This window comes from Vicugna pacos, chromosome 11 (assembly GCF_048564905.1).
Source record: "Vicugna pacos chromosome 11, VicPac4, whole genome shotgun sequence".
Classification (NCBI taxonomy): Eukaryota; Metazoa; Chordata; class Mammalia; order Artiodactyla; family Camelidae; genus Vicugna; species Vicugna pacos.
Window position 1 is genome coordinate 54,586,024 of NC_132997.1, and position 21,220 is coordinate 54,607,243.

The 21,220-nt window shown below is 37.4% G+C and overlaps 1 protein-coding gene and 1 non-coding gene across 5 annotated transcripts in view; one reads left to right on the forward strand and one right to left on the reverse strand.

Moving 5' to 3' along the window:
* The window catches only part of CTNNA3 (catenin alpha 3), a 1,353,918-nt gene that overhangs the window by 1,039,849 nt on the left and 292,849 nt on the right, over positions 1-21,220 (forward strand). The gene's annotated exons all lie outside the window — the stretch shown is intronic.
* On the reverse strand, positions 14,539-14,645 carry LOC116282389 (U6 spliceosomal RNA). Its single transcript, XR_004191906.2, has one exon. It is a non-coding gene; the product is annotated as a U6 spliceosomal RNA (small nuclear RNA).

Genomic DNA, 21,220 nt, shown 5'->3' on the forward strand with positions numbered 1-21,220 from the left:
GTGTTTAAAAACACTCCCACCTATTGTTTCAGTGACATCGAGCTCAGTTCTCTGTCAAAGTCTCTCTCCCCCACCACAGTAGCACGATTAGATCTGTTTTGCCATTTTTTACAAGTGTCCATTGTAATTTCTCTTTATCTCACATCTCCAACTGAGGCAGTCCTTCCATGACCTTGCGTAGTTCCCTGGTAGATGTTCTTTCCCCAGAATTTGTTGTTTCCCTGAGAATCATTCTTTGCAATATCTTTGATGTCTTCTATGTTTAAAGATTAGTACTAAAAGACTCAAGGAGGCCCATTTGGAAATTTCTGGAACTCTTTCTCTGTGTAGCTCCCTCTTCTCTGGTACAGTGCCTCACAAATTCCAGCTACATCACCTTCTCAAACTGAATTTTGATCTTGGACTATCTTTCTAAGAATATTTGTTTAACAAACTGGCTAGAAAGAGGTTTTACGTCTCTTAAGTACAAGTTAGACTTTTTTCAGTGTTCAGTACAATAAAGATAATGTTTATCTCTATAGCAAAGGTCAGACAGGCTTATAGCACATTATAAAATGTTTGGTTTCCCTAAGCTTCAGCTCACTTTCCTGTGGTATGAGTCGTGGCCGTGTAGGCATCACCCGTCCCTCTTTGTGTTGCTCTGTGGGAAATGGGGCTTGGGAAACTGGTGCAACACTGATACTCTGGGCACTGCTATTGCCGTGAGCAAAAACTATCCTTTGCTTCTGACCTAAGAGTCTCAGATCTTCTGCCGATATCCACAAAACCGTGACAGACTGACTTGTTAGTTTTCAAATAGTGCAAAATCTCAGATACTTTACAGTGTTTGACACTCTGAACTTCACCTTTGGAATAACTTTTCCTGACTGGAAATGTATTTTTATGTATGCTTGCCCACTGTTAGGTAAGACTGATAGGATTAGGAATGCTTTTATCTTTTAGTTTTAACAATATGACCAAGACCATTATTATAAGAGATCAAAACATTTGCTGAGTGAATAAAATAAGCGTAAGTACTGTATACATTCCTTCTCAGAGTTATTTTAAATAGGAAAGTAAATGATTCTGGAAAAGTGTTAGGTAATTTAAAGTTATTTACAAAACTGTTAATCTATTTCCTTTTTAATAAAAATTATGGCTTTAGAAGCTAATATTTCTGGGTTGCAAGTTCCACCTCTTTCTAAGTGTTTGTTTTTTTGTTTTAACAGATTCCTCAAACTTTTTGAGTGTTTATCAAGTACTAACAATATCTACTTCAAAGAGCACTTGTTTAGAGGCAATAACATGTCATTAAAACTGGAACAGTGAAGCACCACGTCCAAAACTGTTCTTTAATAAAGCTGTTGTTGCAGTAATGTGATATGCCAGTTACATTGGCTTTTTTAACTGGAGCAGAGAAAGGTAAGAAGTTTCTACTAGAATGTTAGTAAAGGATAGTTTGGTTGCAAGCAATAGAAAATAAATACATATTAAATACTTTTTTTTTTTTTTTAGAATTAATAAGAACAGTTTAGAGATACACCATTTTTTTAAATGGGTGAATAACTAAGGATTTGTGAACTTTTTTTTTTTTTTGGTGCAATTCAGTAAACAGATTCCACTTCATCATAGACTTTCAGCCTGCTTCTAGTTCAAATGTAAATCCTTGAGAAGGATACTCTAACCTACCCTGTATCAAGTGTCTATCTCTGAATTATTCAATTTCAGACAAGAACTCAAGGTCAGATATTGTAGCCCGGGCACTAGAAAACTCATAGTTTATGCACATTTCCATTGATTCAGCATAAAGAATATTACTTGGAGCTTTTTGGTAACAGTAGGCAAATGTTAAAATATAAAGACTGTTAAAAGTTTATTGTGCAAATAAAGTACTTTGGAAAAAGAAAAAAACATACTTTGAAAGTGTAAAAATACATTATTATATTTTTGATCATGAAAAAGAATGTATTTTGAAATTTAAATCTTGGCATTTAAGTAGTTCTTATAAAAGAGTTTTCACTACAAGTTGTAAAAAGCACTATAATTAATTTCTTATAGTACAAGAAAATATTAAGAAAAACAATAAATAGAATCATTGATAATAATTCAAATGACTCTAAAACAAGCTAAGAGTTTTACATTAGTTATCACTTTCTGCTTTTACCAGTATTTCACATTACACTATAAGTTAATTTTAGGGACTACCGACAAGTCCAACCCTCTTCCACCAACAACCTGTAAATATTAGTGGTCTGCCAAGGCAAACCATCCATCTCTAATTATTTTATTTATTCACTTACTTAATAAAATGGATGAAAAGGATACTAACCCCAAAACAGAAACAAGATTTTTCCTGAATTATCTTTGGCAGGAAGATATTCCAACATCTAAGGAAGATTTTCCTGATTTTTTTTTAATCTAAATTTTATTTTTTATCACTTCAACAAAGATAGCCCCAAATAATTAAAAATCATAGAAATAGAATCTGGGGTTTGGCCACTATGTAAAACAACTCTAAAGGACACTTCACATCCTAGTCTATGTGACCAGGGACCTCACCAACTGTACAGAGGAGAGCCTGGCCAGCTTTTCATGACAGTGTTAGACTGGAAGGCAAAGCCATTGCATTTGGTTACAGAGTTATTTATTTACATTCTGGCTTCCATAACAGTAAATAATGTAAATATGATTTTAAAAGGTCAAAAGCTTGGAGAATGGTTATATTAGCCCATTTCTTCTTTGCCCAAAAGAGTATTTTTTTAGCCACTTAATCTAAACATACCAGTATGTATACATAAGAAGCTTCATTTTGGCTTGATGAAGCAAGATGGCAGAGTAGAAGGACGCTTGTAGCTCACCCTCTCCCACAAATACACCAAAACCTACATCTACAGACCTACTCAGCCAACCAGAGCACCTGCCAAACTCCGACAAAACATGGCCCTCTTCAAAAGACAAAGACGTCAAAAATCTGGTAGGAGAAAAGGTAAAAAAGAAAGAAGAAAAAGGAAGACAGTGTGGGACCGATCCTGCAGGGAAGGAGCAGCAAAGGAGGATTGGTGCTCGTTCACTGGGTCTCTCCTCTCCAACAGTGAGGCCAGTGGGATGGAGGGGGAGCCTCCAAGGCTCAGATCTGCTCCGAGCACCCCTTGACCGACAGAACTGAGTTAAACCGGCACAAAGGGTCCCCATGACACCCAGACTGAGACGTGAGCCGGCAGCTGGGGGCCGTGACAGGCCGCCCGAGCCAGGCGGAGGACTGGGGCAGCTGCACTGAGGCAGCCCCAGGGGACGGCAGGGGGCTGCGCGCCGTGGCTGGGAGGGGATACGGAGCAGAACAACTTCGGTCCCCCATAAATTGCGAAAAAAGCAAAGCAACACTCCTAGTGTGCCCTAGAGGGGAGGGGCGCTGTAGCCTTTGTCTCCTCAGACCTGCGCCACCATTACTGGCGCTTCTCGTGAGAAGAGAGGCAGGGCACAGCCACAGCTGCCATGTCCTCCTGTGTGCAGTGCCTGGGCAGGGTTGGGGCGAGCCCGGAATCTGCATCCCGGGGCTCCGCAACCTCCTAGGCAGGACTGAGACTTGTTTATAGCCCAAGGCAGATAGGATCTTTCTGCCCTGGCACCTCAGAGAACTTGCACCTCCAAAACAAACAAGGAGCTGAGATTTGACACAGAGTAGGGGGGGGCCATTCCGCGGTCTTCCAAGCCCAACTTCAGAGTGCCGACCCGAGATGGAGTGAGCAGCTGCACAGAGCAGCGGGGTAACCAGCGCCAGGAGAGGGTGGGTGGCCACCCACCGTCCTGGCAGGGACGCAGCACCTGACCACAATGCTGGGAGGGGGCGCAATCTGCCCACCTGCCTCCCCCAGTGCAGCATCTGACTGCAGCATCAGGAGGGGGAGTGACCCACCTGCCCACCGGGTAAGAGCTCAGCTCCTGACCCAATGTTAGGAGGGGGTGCAGTCTGCTAGCCAACAGCCACTGGGAGCAGCACAGACGAGGGCACCAACAGAGGGCCTCTGGAAACAGCAAGCTGAGTTTGCAAAACAGGGTGAAGACACAAAGACGTCTCGATAAAATCATTAAGAGCACACTGTCTCCAGGAGAACTAGATAACTGATACTCCTTAAGCCACAGTGCCAGAGAGATATGAGCAATATGAAGAAGCAGAGGAACCACTTCCAATTAAAAGATCAAGAGAGATCCCCTGAAAGCATGATCAAGGAAATAGACATTGATGGCCTACTAGATCAAGATTTCAAAAAAGGAGTGATCAATGTACTGAAGGAACTAAAAGAAATAGTGTTTAGAGATATAAATGTCAAAAATGAAATAGAAGCTATAAAGAAGAACCAAGTAGAATTAGTAAATTCATTTGCTGAGATGAGAGCTGACCTAAAATAAAGGCTGTACAAAGCAGGCTAGGTAATGCAGAGGGACAAATAAATGACCTAGAAGACAGGACAACAGAAAGCACCCAATCAGAACAGCTACAAGATAAATAAAAAACAAATGAAAATAGCATAAGGGACCTATGGGATAATATAAAGCATGCCAATCTATGCATAATCGGGGTTCCAGAAGGGGAAGAAAGAACAAAGGGGATTGAAAAGGTATTTGAAGAAATCATGACTGAAAACTTCCCAAACCTAAAGGAATCAGATATCCAAGTATAGGAGGCTCAGAGGGTCCCAAACAGGAAGAACCTAAACAGACCCACACCAAGACATATCATAATCAAGATGGCCAGAGTCAAGGATAAAGAAATAATTCTAAAGGCAGCAAGAGAAAAACAAAGAGTGAGTTACAAGGGAACCCCCATAAGGCTCCCAGCTCATTCCTCTACAGAGACACTACAGGCCAGAAGGGAGTGGCAAGATATATTCAAAGTCCTGAGTGAAAAAAAGATGCAGCCTAGGATACTCTATCCAGCAAGGCTATCCTTTAGAATAGAAGGAGAGATAAAGAACTTCACAGACAAGCAAAAACTAGGAGAGTTTAGCAACACTAAACCCATGCTAAAAGAAATATTGACAGGTCTACTCTAAATAGAAAAGAAGCAGGATGCTACAAAAATGAGAAACTCGTAACTGGAAAGGAGATAACTGCCATGAATTACAAAAAGGATAAACACAAAATTGTAAAAGAAGACAACTAAATCATTAAGAGTGGGAGAGGGAAGCAAGGAAAAACACTATGGAGATTCCTCAAAAGAATAGGAACAGACTTACCATATGACCCAGGAATCCCACTCCTAGGCATATATCCAGAAGGAACCCTACTTCAAAATGACACCTGCACCCCAATGTTCATAGCAGCACTATTTACAATAGCCAAGACATGGAAGCAGCCTAAATGTCCATCAACAGGTAACTGAATAAAGAAGAAGTGGTGTATTTATACGATGGAATACTATTCAGCCACAAACACATAACACCATTTGCAGCAACGTGAATGTTTCTGGAGAATGTCATTCTAAGTGAAGTAAGCCAGAAAGAGAAAGAAAAATACCATATGAGATCGCTTATATGAGGAATCTGAACAAAACAAAACAAAACAAAACATAAATACAAAACAGAAACAGACTGATAGACATAGAATACAAACTTGTGGTTGCCAAGGGAGTGGGAGGTGGGAAGGGACAGACTGGGATTTTAAAATGCAGAATAGATAAACAAGATTATATTGTATAGCACAGGGGAAAATATACAAGATCTTGTGGTAGTTCATAGCAAAAAAAAAAGTGACAATGAATATATATATGTTCATGTATGACTGAAAAATTGTGCTCGACACTAGAATTTGACACAACATTGTAAAATATCTATTACTCAATAAAAAGTGTAAAAAACAAAACAAAAAAAATAAATAAAACTTACATTCTTAAAAAAAAAGAAGCTTCATTTTGTATTACTCTTTATTTCTGTCTGTTGTCTCCTTTGTCCACATTTGACATTTTCCCTTTTCTATGATATTAGAAATATCTGTTAAATCATAAGGTCAAAGTATTTTTATGGATATATTAGAAGACATTGGATATTATATGTAAAAGGGATTTTTCTTTTAATATTGGGAATGAAAATCTCAGGCTAGGGGAAGGAAGACGGGATCAAGATGTGCCCCAAAGTCTTGGTGATATGCAGGAGCCAAACTGTGAATATACCATGCTCCGCGGGGCAACTGGCAGCCAAGTGCTGTGGAGATAGCCCTAGGGACAAGGAACTGATAAAGCTAAGGCAAGGATCTATAAAATTCACATTCCATTTATATTGGTCGAATGTCTGTTTTATTAAAGATGGTATGCTGGTCACTTTAACGTGTATTACTCATACATTATTAAAGCCAAGATACACATCAAAAAGAGCAATGTGCCAAACAGACTAGAAGCACGGAAAATTAGAATCAAGTTGGCAAGAAAAAGAAGTGCATAAATGGCACATGGTAAAGCAAAGCCAAAGATTACAACTAGAGAGGGACCTGGAGGAATTAAAATGACAGCCTAAAGCTGGCAGGACAGCTGGGACTCACCAGTAAAAAGGATTTTCATAATGATGATAGTGATGAGGATGATCATGATTATGGTAGCTAAGTATGCATCAGGTGCTAGACTGTACATTTTGTATTCAATGCTGTAGTAAACCTCACAACAATCCCACAATGTGGGTAAAATATAGGTGTGATGATGGGTCAAAATGCCAGCTTCATTACTGGCAACTGGATCAAAGAATGCAATAAATCCTATGAATCGGCTAGATTCCTATTGGCTTTCTTAATAGGTTTTCCTCAGAATTAAACTCATCTACCCAGCTACAGTCACAAGGTGAATGTCTAATCCCACCAGAGAGTAGAGAAACTAGGTGGTGTGTGTGTATATTTTCTCAGCCTTACAAATATATACATACTCTCTTCATTTGAAGAGTAGGAGTAAGGAGTGGGAGAGCGTTGTTTCAGTTAGAAATTGCATTTGAGTGCTAGTTCTGACATTCCCAAGCAATGACTTAAACATCACTGTGTTTTATTTTTCTTTCATGACAAGAATTTTAGAGGTAGATGGTTACTGCATTAGAATTTCAGGTGATGATGTAGTGATTCTTTTGGACTTAACCCTGAAAGTTAAATTATGGCTGCCTAAACAGTCATGCACATGCTCTAAGCTATAGGAATGAAAAAAAATCAAAAGGTGAAATGGTCAACTGAGCTTAGTATATCTTTGCAGGGCTCAACCCTCCACTTCTAAAGGAGCTTTCTCAGCACCTCTTCTCAGTGACTTTCATATATATCTCATTGGCCCATGTCCCAAGGTCACTTCTAGCTGGAAGGTGGGCATAATATGTAGATTTTAATTTTAGTTGGGTATATTGCTTCCTTATACTATTGGGGTTTTGTTATGACAAAAGGGAAACTGAATATTGAGTTAGTAATTAGCTACTTGGGGAATGTTACTCCATTAATGTTTCTTTCAGAGTGAAGTTCCCTTATAAAAACATAAATAAAGGAGAATAGAACTCTAAAATCTGAAATCATTATGATCCCTAATTTAAAGTTCACCTAGCTGAGGCTTAGAAAAGCTAAGTATCTTGCTCAAGTTTATACTTCTAAAAAGTGAATTTATCTGCAAACCTAGAAGTGACTCTTAGAACCCAATTTCTTAAGCATCTGCTACCTCTTCTTTTTTTCAGGAGTAACTCAAGGACTTGGGGATTACAACTTAATGGGGAGAGAATACTGAATTAAGAAAAATAGCTCTTCCTTTAAGATGCAATGCTGTGAAGCCATATACCTTCGGGGCTCAGAGGAGTTTTAAGCTTGTGATTTATTTTCAAAATATGTTACTGGATTGCACGCATTAGAATAATTTCACCCAATACCTAGGGGTAGAGCCTGGTAACTCCACTGTAAGAACATTCACATACCTATGCTAATCCTTAGAGCCTCTCAGAGAGGATGATATTACTTCCATCTAAGCATGGAAACACTTTTAGAGGAGGAGGTGTTTAAGCTAGTTTTGAGAGAATTGGGAAGAGTTAGGAACATGGAATTAAAGTTCACATGGAAGGAGTAGGTTGAGGAATGACATTGATGAGGAGAATTATGTGACATATGGAGATCAGAAAGGAAACTTGGAGTGCACAAAGGACAGCTGGGAGCAATCTGATTGAAATGAGAAGAGACTGGAGTAACTGGTCTCAAATGATCCCAAGGGCAGAATATAAAGAAAGACAGGTGCACTGGACTTAAAGTTATGCACACAGGAATGGAGAGAATTAGTGACCACCAGGAATACAGAATATGAAATATTTTATAAGAAAATATCACTTATCTAAATTAGCATGTATATGTTTGTATTTATAAATTTATATTATTATTTTTAACCCAGCAGCTACATCTGCAAATGACCTTACTCAGTAGATTCCACCAACTATTCATGAGTGACTTGGTTCCAGGGACAAAGGGTGAAGTAAAGCCCTGATTTTCCACTGAGTCAGCTGCAAAAGAAGCTTCATGGGCGAAAGGAATAAGGGCCTCCATGCAGAGAAGGGTCTGTAGGTGAGCTGAACACTTTCCAAGTATACTTCACAAAGTTTTCTACTCTTTTACACTTCTCTTAATATATGGTCCATGTAGTTCCTAAAATTTACATATTTAATCAACATCAAACTTTAGGAAATAAATAATCTATTAGTGAATGTGATTAAATGTCACTCTCTGTCGTGTTAGTTGATGAAAATTATTGGGATATTGGAGATCATTTTCATAACCTTGGCAAATGGAAAATTCAAATGTACTTTTCCTACCAAACACCTTAGAAATGAATCACTTATACATTCCTGGACTGTCCACGTCATTGACATTAAATCAAAGTAATCTGCTAAGTTAAAAAGGAATTTAACAATACTCAGAAGTATTGCTATAAAATTATATGATGAATAAACCCAAGTGAACTGAGGATTAGGTAGAAATGGCAAAACTTGACTAACCATAGATTTATTTTGAGAAAAAAAATTAAGTTATTCAAAGGCATGCATTGGACAATCAGATACTAAACTACTGACAACTTCAAAGCACCATCATTTTCTTTTTATTTTATTGTATTTAACACAGTCTTTCCTTATCTGAAATTTGGTGTGCGAATTTTATTTCATTGCCAAGCTGATTGTTAGGCTATATTGATACAATTGTACTGTTACTTAAGTATGAATTTCCAAAAGAAAGAAAATTCTATTTGAGAGTAATGCAAAAGTGAACTGTTACGCTTTTGTAAGCTTTTAGCTACTTTAGAGATCACTAATCATTCTTCTATTTAATTCTGTTTAAGTACAGTTTATATGTAATTAGGTGTATTCTATAGTCACCAGTTCATGAGAAAACTTCACAGATTTTGGCAATCCAGACAACAAGGTAAATTTATATGCAATCATTTAAAAAATACTTATCTGTTGACTGAATAATTGAAACCTGAATTGAGTATTTGAACTTAAGTAGGTTGTGATGTTAGGTGAGGGGAACAAAAGGGTGACTGACTAAAGTCTTTTCAAAGACTGGCTCAAGGATATCATTTATTTGCTTTTGTGTTTTAGATATTTATCATGTTGGGAATACAGGTTTTAGCTTTTCCAGTACTTAGAAGAATAAACTTTTAACCTTTGTTTTGAGAGCAAAACATTACAAGAGTAATTTTCTCTGTGGATCAGAATGTGAGTTAACAAGAAATTCTTAAACAGTTGGTTTTTATCAACCTTACCCTTTTCTATAAATTAAGAGAATTAAGCAGGTTAGTGATAAGCTTTGTGGTATATATTTGAAATACCGGAAATAATTAGCATGTGTATATAACACATACCTGATTATTATCTATTTTCAAATAACAACACGTAAAACACACACACACACACACACACATATTGGTGGGAAGTAAGACACTTGGAGCCACTTGGCTCTGAGTTGGTTCAAATACAGATGTCTTTAAAATTTGTCATTCAGCTCCTTTGAAACTGTCTTTGTCCATAAAAAGAGAATAAGCCCTGCCTTGCATGATTGTGGTATAATCTAGAGGTAGAGGGTACAAAATCCCTTGTACAAATTGGACCCATAGTTTGTTCTTCATTCAGGTGGCTGTTGTTATTAATAATGAAATGGGAACAGGACAGAGGATATGTTGTTTAAATAGTCTTCAGAAGTTGTGATGTTAGACTTGGGGGTTCCTGAAATTTTTATGAGTTCAATATTTACTTACAAAATATTTGAACATTACTTCTTTATGATGAAAAATAGAACAATACACTATTTTCAGCACAATTGGTCAATAAATCACTATAGTGTACTGTTAATTACCTTTGAAAATTTTGACCTTTCCCTTCTTCAGTTTTTTTCCAAATCTTCTTGAGATGAAAGGATAGCCCATGAAAATAGTGAAAAAGCAACACACTGCTCACCGTTAGTTTCTTCCTAGGAATGGTGCTTTCTCCCTCTTTTTAGTAGGGCGTCATTTCGGCATGGACAACATGCATCGATAGCAAGAGCAGATGCTTGATTATGATACGATTTTTTAAAAATTGATTTTACTGTTTTTATTCTTATTTTTATTCAGAACGGCCAAAATTGGTTTGGGATTTATGTATAAATATTGTTTTCAATCCTGAAAAAGGCAGTTTGAACACTAACTGCTTTTTCTCTATACAATATATTATGGAGATTTTATTCCCTGTGAGGAAGTTTGACCTTAATTCTTCTATTTTTAATCAATAATATCTGAAGTTTTATAAAAAAAATTGAAATTCAGAGAAGTTGTATTCTAACTGCAAGGAATGGAGATACTGTCTAAAGTGCATTTGAATTTAGTTTTCTCCTCTGTAGTTCAAGAACTTCTCCTTGAGGATAGAAAGGGAAGAGAAAATGGTATCATATAATGATTAGGACAACTGGTGATTAGTGAAAGCATCGCTCTGGAGATTTTTCCCACACATGGTATTTGTTTATTTTTATTGAGGCATATTTGATTTACAATGTTGTATTAGTTTCATTTGTACAACAAAGTGATTCTGTTATACATATATGTGTATACATATATTCTTTTTTAGATTCTTTTCCATGATGTTATTATAAAATATTGAATAGAGTTCCCTATCCCACACATGACATTTTAATTTTTTTAATTGAGGTACAGTTAATTTACAGTATTATGTTAATTTCAAGTGTACAACATAGTGATTCAAATTTTTATAGGTTATACTCCATTTATAGTTATAAAATATTGGCTATTTCTCTATATTATATAGTGTATCTTGTAGCTTTTTTACTTTATATATAATTGTTTGTACCTCTTAATCCTCTACCCCTATCTTGTACCTCTCCTGTTCCCTCTTCCCACTGGTAACCATGGCTTTGTTCTCTCTATCTGTGAGTCTGCTTCTTTTTTTTATATTCACTAGTTTTATTTTTTAGATCCACATATAAGTGAAAACATACAGTATTTGGCTTTCTCTTTCTGACTTATTTAACTAAGCATAATACAGTCCAGGTCCATCCATGTTACTGAAAATTGGAAAAGTTTTAATTTTTAAAGTTAATTTTTATTACCTAGAATTAGAAAGATTTCTGCATAAAAATCTAACTTCTGGTCTGTCTTTAAAAAAAAAAAAAAGAAAGAAAAAGAACAGAATAGAATACTTGGCTACATTGAGCCCTATTCGACCACGGCATCATCACCCAGCAGTAGCTGGAGCTGGGTGGAGTGTCCCCTTGATGTGAAACACACATACTCCTGTGCTTGGTGCCCTCCCTGGGCCAGCTTCACTTGCTCATGTTGTCTGTGCGCCCCTAGGAGAAATTACATGTCAGCTATGATTAAACAGAAGTCCCCAAGCAATGTTTCCAGTCCCTGGTGGTGCCTGAGTACCCTGCAGATACTGGCAACCCTGTGTGTGTATGAATGTATGTGTGTATTTATTTTTGCTTCAGTTCCTCTTTAAATCTGAAGTTGGGGCAGGGAGGATGAGAGTGCTTGCATGAGTCTCACACTCAACAACCAAAGTAAGGACAAGAATCCAAGGGCCTCTCAATTCTAAAAATCACACATCATAGACAAGGGAATATTCAATGATTTATTATTTTGCTGACTACCTTTGCTTTCTTGTAGTGATTAGAGGATGAAGGAGATTAATATGTATGACTGAGATATATGCCAGACTCTGATGGGGCTTTTTTTTTTTTTATTCATTCACATATAGATCTAATGCCTTTATCAATATTATGGCAGATTCTGGAGATAATAGATGTACCTACCCTCATGGACCAAGGCTTTAAAAAGAGACAATAAATAAGTAATCAATTGAATAAATCATTACTCATAGCAAGTGTTATAGAGGCTTTAGATAGGTTGGTCAGAGAAGGCCTCTCAGAATTGATGACATGTGAGCTGAGGCTTAAGAAAGAGCCAGACATTGGACTAGCTGAGACGAGAGCACTCCAGGCAGAGACTAACCATGTCAAGGCCTTGAGGCTAAAGAATTTTATCTTCCAATTTTAGAAAGTAACATCATTGTGATTGTAGCATACTTGAGGAAAAAGAAAATGATTTTGGTGGGATGGGCAGGCCATGGTGTAGAGTTGGGGGCTTATTCTAAGTTAATTGAGAACTGTCATTTAACCCTTCCCAAAGCCCTATGAAACAAGAGCAAGCCTTAAGACTTAAAAATCAGACAGACCTGTCACTTACTAGCTTTTCAACCTTGAGCCTGGTTTTTATCTTCTCTGCGCTTCGGAGATAGAGACCCACAGCAGAGACTTCATCAGAATTAAATGGAATACGCTGTGCAGTGCTTTATAACAGTGCCCAGCCCACAGACAGATTCTGTTATTTCAAATCGGACAGGCGGAAGGTACATTCCTTCTTTCCTCAGCAACTCTCTCTTTCACTTCCTTCATCTGGTAATGATAAACTTATATTTGTTTGTGTGATTTCATTTTAAAATCCATCGTGGGAAAGGCCTGTCTCTGGGACTTCCAGGAAATAACGTGTCTGAGCTCCTTCCTCACTTCTTCCCACCTGTAACATCATTTTTATCACACATGCCAAGCAATTGTTGAGCTTTGAAAGGATCTGCTGTCCACAGGCTCAGAGTCTGTGAGGTTTTAGCCCTTCAGTTCTTGCAACAGCCTTCATATTCACCACCACTGACGTACTTAGGCACACAGACACACACACCCGTATTTCTCAACTGGGATGGGAATCATGAAGCATCTAAAAATGCTGCTCAAAAATGTCTGAGAAAAGTTGGTACAGGCAAGGTAGGCATGTGTTACTCCAGGCCTAACTACATAGCAAGATGTAGAAAAATTTTAGGATTCAGAACCTTTGCCTTTTACTGAATGGGGCTGGAGGGAGCAAAAGGAGACTAATCATGCAAGTGAGTGAATCAGGAGAGTATATCATGGATATTAAGCAGACATACAAGAGAATTAAGAAAGGAGAAAAATCCATTTGAATTAATTAGATGAAAAATTTATAATTACAACCATTATTAAAATGGCCTATCTATGGCTAATTATCATATACACAAAAGCTCTTAGCCATGCCTTTAATAGTGATATGTAGCAGCTTTGTTTAGTTGTAAGTTTTACATAATTACAACATTAAACTACATTCAGCTATGCTTCAATTTCTCTTGCTCAAGTAGCAAGTCATCTACCAAAAACTGAAATGTAGATAGAACATGGCTTTTTAAACTCTTCTTATGCATCTAAATAAGGTCCAGAGATTAGAAGAGGTTAAAAGTCAGGATCCCAAAATTCCTCATGAGGCTAACTATTGGGGAACAAAGAGAAGGAATGATTTTTCCTTGTTACTTCTCCAATTCCAAGATTTCCACGCATGTAGGGGCCACATAGAAATTTCTGTTTATTACAGTCTTCTTTAGCCTAATACTGCACCTCCTGGCATTACTGTGTGCATAATCCACAGCTCTGTGTCACTATTGCAGGTTGAAAACTGTCAGATGTATAGTGAGATGCTGCTAGAGCTTTCAGGCCAAGGCTCTGTCACTGTATGAAGTGAGACAAAGCACTGTGCTATTGGGTATTCTTATTCTTGTGGCTTTTGGGACCACTGCTGTGTGCTCTGCATGTGACTGGCTTTAGCCAAAACACCTGAGAGCTGCAGATGGTTTCATCCTCCAATTCCTACACTGACTGCTACATCCCAAAGTTGTGGAGTTTCTTGTTTTGTTTTGTTATTGAAGTACAGTCAGTTTACAATGTTGTGTTTGTTTCTGGTGTACAGCACAGTGATCCATTTATACATATACATATATATTCCTTTCCATATTCTTTTTCATGATAAGCTATTGCAAGGTATTGAATATAGTTCCCTGTGCTATACAGTAGGACCTTGTTGTCTATCTATTTTACATGGTAGGTAGTATCTGTAAATCCCGAACTCCCAGTTTATTTCTCCCCTGCCCCTCCCGCCCCTGCTTTCCTCTTTGGCAACCATAAGTTTGTTCTCTATGTCTGTGAGTCTGTTTCTGTTTTGTAAATAAGTTCATGTGTGTCATTTTCAAAAATACAGAACACTTCACGGATTTGCTTGTCATCCTTGCGCAGGGGCCATACTAATCTCCATATCATTCTAAGTTTAGTATATGTGCTGCTGCCGAAACGAGCATGAGTTTATTCTGAGTTCGCTGGGAACTCTCATTTAACCCTCCCGAAAGCCCTGTGAAACAGGAGCAAATCTTAGACTTAAAAGTCAGGCAGACCTGTCCCTTACTAGCTGTCCAACTTTGAGCCTGGTTTTTATCTTCTCTGAGCTTCAGAGATAATGAGACCCACAAAGGCTTTAGAAGCTCAGCTGTTCAGCTTTGCCTTACACCTGGGCACGATTCAACTCATGCCACTTTTAGGTAGTGTGAGTTACCACAAAGGGAAACCACTTAAAACCTAAAATGACAGTAAGAGCAACAGACTCTGATGTTTGCCATCCTTTTAACCAGGAAGAATTTTAATGTAGCTATTTATGCATTTGGGTTTTCAGTTCCTACTTAGTCATCTGCTCTGTAAGTTCTGCAGAGCATTAGCCTTCTCTGTGTATCTGTGCATAGAGTGCACAGATCTGCATAAGGTGGACATGCAGTTACTTGATGCTAGTGATTCTGGGGTACACTGCCTGTATTATGGCAGGAAGTGGGACGTCATTGCATTTGGAACAATGATCTAAGTAAAAGTGAATCAATGCTATTTCCATAGAAAAAGTTAAATTAAACATAAACCAGTATGACTGCCCAACTGGAATATGGGCTAGAATAATCAGGCATAAATGTTTACTTTGTGTGTTGCCTTCATCAGGCCATGGTGGGAGAGGCCATGATGAACACATAATAGAACAATTGAGAAACTGACTACTATAGCACAGATTTCCAAGGAAATCATGCCAAATTTTACATTCTATCACATGTACCCAGTTTTCTGGAAAAATTATTATGTATTATTGCCCTAAGGAAAGCAATTTAGAAAAATACTTTAGCATACAAAGAGGGGTGGTGGTAAGGTTCTGAACTAAATTTAGAATTGGAAGACCTGGGTTCAATGTGTATGATATTGAGCAAATCAACCTCTGTAGGCCTCAGGTTTTTTCTATTCTGTTAAGTGGTTATGATACTTCTTCACCTAAATCACAAAATTATCATGAAGGTCACATGATACCCTGACTATGTGAATATTTTCTGGACAAGAACGTGGTAAACTCATGAAAGAGACTATCAAAGTTTTAAGATCTGATGTCTGCAGGAGAAAAAAAATGAAAATGTTATTCTTTGTAAGAAAGTCTATAGTCTATTGAGAGTATGTTAGATTTTTTTTTTGATCTCTAATTTTCCTGTCTATATAAGGTTGTTATCTAGCCCTGATGACAGAATCTTGAGCTCCAGAAACAAAAAGGTATTATTAATAAACGTTATTTATGTGTGTGTGTTATTGCCATGCTGACACACTTAAGTATTTCAAACAGTGTGGCAAACTTTTGAGGAGAAGTCATGAAGATTTTCAAATGAGAACAGAGAATAGTTCTAGGTCTCATTTTTTTTTTACCCAGAAGTATTCATAAAGTTAGTCCTAAAAAATGCTAAAATTCTCTTTAAAATGCCTACATGAACATATTTGTACAAAGTAGGTCTTTTGTGGTTCTCCTTAAGCAGACGTGAATGAGAGTTATTTTACTATTGGCAAGTGTAGTGATTTGTACAGAGACAGATTTTTCCTTAGGTTAATTGAGAGTATGGACCAAGTAGAAAAAATGTGAAGGAGCTGAAATAGAAAATTAAGCAATTTGGGGTTAACTTTTAGATAATTTGCTATTTCCCATGAGTAGAATAAGTAACAGTTATTAAGGAAAAGCATATGTTGACTTCAGATTAAGGAGAAGCCAAAAGCTTTTTGATGAATTTCAACCTACCCTAATTATTTTGTTTTAGAGGTTTGAAATAAATAATAAAGCACAAATTTTTATGGGAGTTAAAATATAAATACATTAGCCTTACGTGGGCTGGCCAAGAAAATTATCTTCACTAACACAATTTGCTTTTAAAAAGACATGATGAAAATGGTTTAATACAGGATAAAAAAATAGTGATATTTTAACTATACACAGATCTATGTAATTATCACAAAAATGTGAGTGGTAGTATTTTATGCTATTGGAGGTCTAAATAAAGATTTTAAGAGTCACAGTTTCATAAGCTTAAACATTTTAGTAGATTTTCGTTTTGTGTTTTTAAATTGCTATTTTTTAACTATTAATGGCTAAATTATACTCTATTTGAGAAATAACTATATCTCGATCAATAATCTTTGTAGTACTCATTTGGAATAATTGAGTCAATGCAGATATAACCATTTTCAAACCTTAATCAGGAGTGAATTCTCTTTTTAAAAGTTTCAATAATTATTGTCCTTAATATACTGAATAATTTTCAAAATTTAGGTAAAGACTGAAATTGCAGGATAAAAAGAAAAATAAAACATGTGAAATATGATCAGGTCAAATAACATGTATTTGTTTATAAACAATAACAAACCACCATCAAAGGCCTGGCCATTCTCTCTGGAACCATGTGAATATTTTCATAAAACATAATCTGTTGGATAAATTACCTAAGTTTTCATTTGCAAGAAAATACGGGGTTCCAACAAGATGTAAAACATAAAAATCCTGCCACCTACAGTAAAAACAAAGGTATGATTTAGAAATGTGCTTCAGTGAAAGCCCTGCTCAGATGGAATCTCAGTCCTGCAAGTTAAGGAAATTGCTCAGTGAAGAGACCATCCTCTGTCCCAGGTGTTTCTCTGGTACTGATGTCCGCCACTGAGAACATTTAACCCAGCTGACATTAACTGCTTAATGGAGTTGAGAAGCAGCCTGAATTTCTTGCTGCATTTGACAGGGAAGTTCAGTCTCAGCTAGTAAACCTTATTTAGGAAACTAACATTATCCGTTTGTGTGTTTGCAAAGGATATGCTTCAGGCAGTATCACAGAATGGATTCTCAGGAAATAAACTAAAAATGAAACTCAGGATTCCAAACCAATAAATTATAGTGCCTGTAATTTTTATGGACTGCATAATGTGTCACTGTTTGCAAACGGGAACCAACAGTAGACTTCACTTACTTTCACTCTAAATCAAATTAAAATATGGTTTTGTCAGTTTAAGAAAAAAAATAGCTAATGGTAAAATAAAAAATCAAGATTTAAGATATCAAATGTTATCTCTCTGAATAAAAGGAAGTCTGGAGATGATTGATACTTCATATATGTTTTAAGATAAAGTTGTTACTGAGTCCAAACTCATTCTGCTCATCACACAACAGGCCAATATGTTGGGAGATGAGGTATTGGAGCAAGGAATAATGACTTTATTCAGAAAGCCAACAGACTGAGAACATGGGGTGACTAGGGTCCTAGAAAACTGTCTTATCCAAGTCAGAATTCAGGCTAATTTTATACTAAAAAGGAAAGGGGGTATAGTTGGTTGTTGCAAATTTCTTGGTGTCAGAATCCTTTGTTCTTGCATCTGTTGAGGTAGGTCAGGTCATGGTGTCCCTCTAAACCTCCAACAAGGCAAATGTTATTCTCTGTTATGCAACTTTTTATGTCTATATGAATGGAAAAGTAAGCCCCTTAAAGATCAGAGCCTTAAGAATGTGCTATCCTGTGTATGTCAGGCTATGGGCAATATTCTTTTAGGAAAGATGCAGAACTAGTATGACTAAGGGCAGGAAACAGAGCACAGGGTTAGAGGAAAGGAACAGATCAGATTTGTTCTTCCCTATTACAAAGTTACAGTATACTATAAAAGCATTTGTAAAACCATGACTAAAAATTTACTTGTTTTTATTTGTGAAACAAACCTGACTTTTTAAGCTCCAGTATGCCTCCATTAAAAAGTTTAACTTCTCTTAAACAAGTAATATGTGAGATTTTTGAGACAGTGTACTGATAAAGAAAACTAATTTTGTTACCAACCCAGGTTCTTGGCCTCCTTAATCAATAGACGAGAAATTCAGGCAAGCTTTTACTGGGACTCGGGCTGCAGCACGAGGGAGTGAAAACAAGCAACAGGTTCCCTTGCTTTACTCCCTGATGCCAGCGAGTTCCTTAATTGGAGTGAGGGTAGGGGTGGGTCCAGGGGCGGGGCCAGGGGTGGCTTAGGCGGTCAGCCCACCCCATTGGTGGTGCTGTGCTCAGGGGTCATGCGCAGTACCGTGCTTTTGCTGCTAATACCTCGGAAGCGGCAGTTTGGCTTTTGGTCTTTTTGCATTTTATTGCTCATAACTCTTCCCAGTTGGGCATGCACAGTTATTTTTAGTCGTTTATAGTTTTTTTGAATCCTGTTGTTCAGGTCCGGTGCAAGCATTGCAGCCCAGGGGCCTGGGGCTCGGGACTGAGGGCTCGGTGCCCAGGTCCCAGTTTGTCTCAATTTTAGCTTTAAAAGTTTTTTTGTTTTTTGTTTGTTATTTTTTGTTTCCTTTCATTACCAAAGGCAAGTTTGTCTGCCTGTGGCACCATAAGGCCAAACAAACTGAAACATCGAAGTTTGGAGCAGAGAAAGGTGTGTTGCAGGGCCGAGCAAGGAGGACGGGGTGGCTCATACCCAAGAAAACTCCAAACTCCCCAAACGCATACTTAAAGGCCAGGTAAGGGACGGGGGTCTCAGGGTACGTGATCAGCTCATGCACAATTCTCTCACTGGTACGTGATCAGCTCATGCACAATTCTCTCACTGGTTGATGTTGAAATAACAGGCTGGTCAACATTACCAGACCCTAGGTGCCAGAAGGTCTGGGGGCCAGGTGCTATCCATCATCAAGTAGTTAATTTCTTCCATTTGGTGGTGGTTTTTAGCATCTGAAAAACTCAGGAAATATACATGAAATACTATTATCTGGAGAGGAGCTACAGCAGAGGGTGTGGGATAGGGGTCTGACCCTGGAAGGCCTCACTGGGTCCTGCTTGGTTATACTTTAATTTTACATCATAAAAGAGTGAGCACTTCAATGTGTGCTCCTTTATACGCATATAAAAGTCACATGTGAAATATTAATTGGCTATTTTACATGCAGAAAGAAGGTATGTTTAACAGAAACTATTCTTGCTTTCTGTTCGTCCCTATACTGGTTATATAACCTCAGATCTCTGTTTCTTCATACGTAAACTGGGAATTGTAGTAGTATTTACTTAAACAGCACTTACATGCTCAGTTAAGTGTTCCTAGAAATATTATTTTATAATTTGGGGTCTTGAAATAGGTAAAATTTACTTTAATTAGCGGTTCGTTTCAGCCCTGGATTTTAAGCTCATTGCTTATATCCCTTCAGTGCAAAGTCCCTTGAGTACAGTTTCAAGAAATCCAATTGTCCTTTTTATTAATAAGGGCTCATCAAATGTACTTTTGTATATAGAGTTTTCAGACATATGGGTGACCAGTCTCTTCAAACTCCAGTATAATCTTTGAACCAAATACTACTGTGAAGCAAGAGTAGATGAGTATACATTTTTTTTTTTGCAGCAGTGTAAATACTTGACAGTCTTTCAGGTGAGATGATTTTACAGCAGCATCTTTCAGTTTTATCCTTGCATATGCTGGTATGAAATCATGACATTTTGCCCTTTAAATCTTGTTTTATTATTAAATGGCATCTGTATGAGGCAGTATGGCTCAGTAGAAAAACAATAGATGAGGTGCAACTATAAATTCTAATTCTGGCACCACCTCTGATTCACTAAGAGTTTCTGTGCTATAGTCTGAGGTACATTACTGAGAAACACCAAGGCTTAACTTAAGTTGGTATTTGCCTTTCTATGTTGGCAGCAATCAGAAGATACTATAAAGTTGTAGGAGTTAAAAAAAAAAGAATAGGGAGGGACCTTATTAAATATCTAGTTAAACTACCTCTGTTTTTGATAAGGAGGTGAGGAGGCTGAAATTCAGGGAGGTTACATCATTTGCTGAAGGTCAAACCACACACAAAACAAAATCCAAATGGCTGATAGCCAGTGTTGTGGTCTGTCCACTATATGTGATAGTAGGTGGAAGCTGGTAAAAAAAAAAAAAATCAGTTAAGTATCTGGACACTGTATATATGGATTGCTTAAAATCTGGAGTTTTTCTAACCCTCTAAATATTTTTATTTGGAAGTTGGAATCATGTGATAACCTAAGCACTGTAATGATTGCCAAGTGACAAATTGGCAAAAATACATTTAGGTGGGTCAGAATAGGAAGAATCACCGTGTGACTTTGAATACTGTCAACTCAGCATTCTCACTGAGACTTGGGATCTATAGCTCAGAAGACTCAGCTGCAAGAGACTGATAAATAAGGCAGAATGGAGGGGATAGGAGAGAGAATTCACCTTTATTATTGAAAATTTAGTATGTTCCTCACCGTAGCAAGTGCTTTATATAAACTGTCCCTTTTAAAGCGGTAGACAAGTCTGTCTGAATCTGTGATATCAGTGTCAGAGTCGTCACTATAACCTCAGAGGAATCTTTTAACCTAACTGGACCTTGGGTTCCTAATTTGTAAAACAGGCTGTACCTAAACCGACTATTTCATGAACTGAAAGACTTCAGCTATGAGAGCTGTAGAAAAATAAAAGGCACCATCAGAATTTAAAGTCATGTAAGACTTATTTTCTTTCAATTGATGCTTTGTGAGAGTTATATTTTGCTTAAGGGAATTTTTAA